Source organism: Bidens hawaiensis, unplaced genomic scaffold, assembly GCF_021521415.1.
Source record: "Bidens hawaiensis isolate Kalapana, Puna unplaced genomic scaffold, B.hawaiensis_p1.1 tig00081998_1, whole genome shotgun sequence".
Taxonomy (NCBI): domain Eukaryota; kingdom Viridiplantae; phylum Streptophyta; class Magnoliopsida; order Asterales; family Asteraceae; genus Bidens; species Bidens hawaiensis.
In genome coordinates, this window is record NW_027503861.1 from 19,686 (window position 1) to 24,947 (window position 5,262).

A 5,262-nucleotide genomic window follows, 5' to 3' on the forward strand; every position below is an offset into this window, starting at 1 on the left:
TTTGGTCGGTCCCTGTCACGTTTGTTGGTGCCAGAACTAAAACACAACAAAACAAAAATCAAATATGACATTTGGTTGGTTTTCGATACGTTTATTACGATATCGGAACTACTAAAATAAAGTGCGGTGACTTAGCATGAAATATGTCATTTTTCATCATGTTTGTTGTGGTATCAGGACTAAAAAACAAAAATAATATTCGATCTATGTACTGTAAAAGATGGACAAAACAAACAAAGTTGCAAGTATTTTATGTTATTCAATTCTCACTTTATTTTCAACACAACACAAAAAAAAAATTCCCTATGTCTATAGTCATACAACACAAAAAAAAACATTCAAAAAGCATTACCTATGTCTATAGGAGGGATCGAACCCTGGTAAGCGTTCCCACCACAAACACATTGATTTAAAGAAACCCACACAATTCATGCTACCAATGAGTTAGTTAGTGATTTTCTTTCATAAATTATCTTATATACAAAAGGCTTAGTAAAACTTCTTTATGACACCAAACTTTTTAATTATACTAATTAGATAATAGATAATTGATAATATCTGTCCAAAAAGAAATATATTTTATATTTTTATGAAAAGAGTAGCATTATCCTCCAGATGTTAAATAGTCATTAGCATGAATCCAAACCTTGTGGACCACCCAGACCACGCCCACCACTTTAACACGCCTCTATATTTATATTCCACGTTGACTTTCTCATCTTTTTTCTCTCCGCCCATAATATTAATCAATCAAACCCAAAACCACGTCGTTTTATGGATACTCCAGTTATTTAGAGAACCAAGTTGTGTTTTGGTTCTTTCTGTAGCAGAGTTGTTAATGTTGGGTTGCCGGTGAGATTGAACAAGTGGAGAAAAAGAGTGGGTGTGAGAGCTTCGGCGGAGGTGAGTGGCGGATATGGCGGAGAGAGGAAGAGTCACGGTGGTGGTTACCGGAGCTCCGGCATGGAGGTGATCATATTTAATAATAATAATAAAGCTTCTCAGATGCAGAGTTGCCTGTTTGGGATAATATTGGTGCCGTTGTTAGACTCACATATGGAATCGGTTAGTGTTTATTATTACTCCATCCAGGGCCGTCTCCAAAAATACAAAAAAAATTAAAGGCCTGCGACATGAAAAACAAAAGGCCCTGATATACAAAGCAAAAGTTTTTTTTCCCCAAAATGATTTAACTGAAATGCTTAAACGAATCACGATTTTCTATTAGCATTTTTAGATGCATGAATATCTTTTTCTTTAATAATAGAACTTGAGGTGTTTTCAAAAATAATGTATGTCGCGTTCTTCTCAATTACGTGTTTCTTAACTAATCTTCAGATTTTCTCTTTTTACGTTTTTGACTGCGTGATTAGACTTAGAAGGCATAATCTTTAAAAAAAAAAAACAAATATTAACATAATCAATTAAGTATCATTCCATCTCATCATCATGTATCAAAAAATATAAAATTATTAACAATAAAACTTAAAATAGCAGTCAACAAATAAGAAATTAACAACTAAAATTTAAATTTTAACCACAAAAACTTTATTAAAGTTAAGTAAAGGCCTGGAAATAACTTAACGCATGCTGCTTTGATATTATTTAGTGAATTAGTGCTTTGTGTTATTAAGTTGATAGATAACATGTATATAGCAGCCGCCAATCGTTAAATCATTACTGCCAATCCCTCGTCAGCCGATAGCCACCCCGTCGGATTGTCTGAATGTCTTGGAAGTTCGATGGTCTGACTCGCTGTTACGTTCAATTTCAAACCCTGGGGCCTGCTACGTTACTTTGTTTTGTATGAGGTGGAATATGGGCCTAAAATATATACATTTATAAAAATGTTTTAAAAATCCATGGGCCCTAAAAGGGAGTGGGCCTGGGGCCTGAGCCCTCCCTGCCCTCCCCTTGGGCCGGGCCTGACTCCATCCGTCAAGTGTTAAGGGTTTGGATCAAATACAAATGATATTTGCTAAACGTGAAAGTCAAGTAGCGTAATTAATATATATATATACAATAAGAGTTTTTATGTAATTTCATAATTACTCTACCACTTGCTTCTCACGTTTAGCACGTTAATTTCATTTGTACGTTATCTTCCCCAAACAATATTGATGGACTCAAATTCTAAGGGCATTATTGTCATTTGGTAAGCAAAAAAAAAATAATAATTCAATCTCCTTAAACTTTGTGTTTTTTAAATCATGACACTTAAAAGAGGGATGAAGAATTTATTGTCAATGAGAGCTGATGTGGAGTGGTAAGGCAATTGGTGTTTCATGTGACCAAGTTCGATTCTGCCCCACAATTTTAGTTTCAATAACGGGTTTTAACTTACCACACGCAATGTCATGATTTCAGACGAGTGTTCACATGCGTTGACTTAGGTGAGGGTTTTCTTCGAACAAAAACACGCATTAGAGTTTTTGTAACAGTTAAAAAAATTATTATTATTTTTACTACTAAATTTTGTTTTAAAGTTAAACATAAAAGAAGGTTGTGCACGTTTATGATTGATCTTTATAGAAACAGAGTACCACGTAAAACAATAATCATACGCCAAACTCTATTTAATACCACACAAATTTTCATTCAGTTATCAAAACGCATCGAAACTCAAAACGTTGACGACACCTATTGGAATGTGAAAACCAATTGTCATAATTAATAACCACATATTTTATAGTTACTTTTTTTTGAAATAAAGTAAAGAACAAAAATATAAAGTGTAAGCATTCATATTTTCTATTAAATATTTTTCCAAAAACTGGAAATGATTTGTGTGATGATTTTTATGGCAATATTGAAGTAAATGAAACATTGTAGTCACAAATAGAGTAACATCATGTATAGGTAGAAATCTAAAGAACCTTAATTAATTAAATGACTAAACTACCCTTAATTAATATTATCCTCCTAACAATTTTGATTTATGGAATGACAGGCGTATACGGGACAATGGCATTAGCAGGGAACTTATATGCTCCACAGTAGGAATCGACCCAACCGGAGGCTATTCACCGTCGTTAGAGGCCATTGTAGCCGGAATAGGCTACGCTGTTCCTCCGATCATGGCCCTTTTATTCATATTAGACGTATAATTCTATACATATTTTTTCTTTTAAATCTTTTAATCAAAAGTATGTAATCAAACACCTTCAAAATATACACAAGGATGAGTTGTAAAAGTGTCACCACACGCTCGTGCAATTAGGGATGTGGAAGATGAGGAGTTACGAAGCTTTTTCTATGGAATGTCCCCGTTGCAGTTTATACTTATTGTTGCTGCAAGTTCTGTTGCCGAGGAACTCTTCTACCGAGCTGCAGTTCAGGTCATATTATAAATTTTTGCATACTATACCTTGTTAATGTTGCACCATTTTAGTGTGACATTTGCTTATTTATTTATTTTTGCTTGTAACTATATAGGGAGCGTTGTCGGATGTTTTTCTAAGGGGCAATGAGTTAGTAGCGGATGCTCGTGGAATGGCTTCCCTGGTACAATCACTTTTAACATATGAGAAAATAATTTTGTGACATTTTGAAAATCACTTATCCTATGATCAATAGATAAGTATTTTGTATATTTGAGATGATTATAGTAATATAGAGGATACGGTTTGTTTGTCTTGTAGGCTGGTATGCTGCCACCGATTGTACCGTTTGCCCAGGCGTTTGCAGCCGTGATCACAGCAGCTCTCACTGGTTCACTCTATATGTTGCTGCATCTCAAAAGTTTGTTTTCTCATCCCATCATTTTCAAAAGGAACATTATGTTAAAAACTAAAAATAGTAACATATATACTTTTGTCAAAATTCATCTTGAAGTAGTAAACTTTTTTTCTTTTGAATTTGCCGTTCAAGGAAAAACACTTTATCAAATAAGGTACTTCAACCTCCTCAAAGTTGTATAAAAAGACTTAAAATTACTAGTTTTATAAGTTTTTAAAAGTTTGTTTGCAGATTACCACAAATAGAATTGACATTTGTACGTAAACGGGTGTAATTCAGTTAGGGTTGAGCTCAACTCGTTTCAAGATTTATATTTAAAACTCGAGATCCGGCTCGTGAAAATTTTTTCAAGCAATCTCTTATTATTCATTAGTTAATTATTTATTTTATGCAAGTCTATACAACTATATAAATGTAACATACAATATGTAAGCATATGTATATATATAAATCTATTAATAACTATTTTTAAGCACAAATATACAACAATATTAACTGCTATGCATATATTTTATTATATTAAATTAACTTTTTATTTGCATAAATAACAGGCTTGTTTGAACTTATGATTCTAGTCTTTAATTTAGGCCCATGGTCGATAAGCTCGAATTGATTCGAGATTTTAGCTAGCCGATCTTAAGTAGCTCACAATGGCTCGGCTCGTTTACACCCGATTTACGTTAATTTTCTCTTTTCTTTTTCAAATTGTCTAAAAACTAATGGTTGTGTTACACTACAGATCCTACTTACATTGTGGCACCAGTTTTGAGATCTCACTCTGGCCGCGATAAAGTGAAGAAGCTTTTTGGAGCCTGGTATGAAAGGAGGCAAATGAAAAAGATATATTCTCCATTACTCGAAGGACTTGTAGCTCTTTATCTCGGATTTGAATGGAACCAGGTAACTTTAATCCGGCTAATATGAGTAATGTTATTAAATAGAACATATTTAAATAATTACAGTAAACCCTGACTAATAACATGTATTTTGTCTAATAATTGTGACAGACGAATAACATTCTTGCACCCATTATAACACATGGGATATACTCTGCAACGATACTAGGACACGGGCTTTGGAAGATCCATGATCACCGAAGACGACTCCAGCAGAGACTCCAGAAGCTAAAACTTGAAGAAAAAGGAGTTTCTGAAATAGGTTCAGATAAATAAAAACTGTATATGAATATGACACGCCGAGATGAGGTTGATAAGTGAAACGCATGCAAGCTATAGGTCACATTTTTTTTTCTGTAACATGATACCACCCGAAACAGGAATTAAAGAAAACATATTACAATAACGTCTTCAACATATATAAATTTGTATATGCATAATAAGATTCCTTAGTTAGTGGATAAAACAAAATAACGGCTGCACAAATCTAAACATCAAAGGTCATAGTCTGATTATATTGAACACCTATGGACTTCAATAGTTGAATTAGAAGCTGAGAAGATATGGATCTGGGCCCAATGTCATAAGTTTAGAAGAAACCAGTAGTTGATAGGAAGCGGGTGGGTTA

At 33.7% G+C, this 5,262-nt stretch overlaps 1 pseudogene; it reads left to right on the forward strand.

Moving 5' to 3' along the window:
* The first annotated feature begins 354 nt into the window (after positions 1-354).
* On the forward strand, positions 355-4,910 carry LOC143607420 (uncharacterized; annotated as a pseudogene).
* The last annotated feature ends 352 nt before the right edge of the window (positions 4,911-5,262 follow it).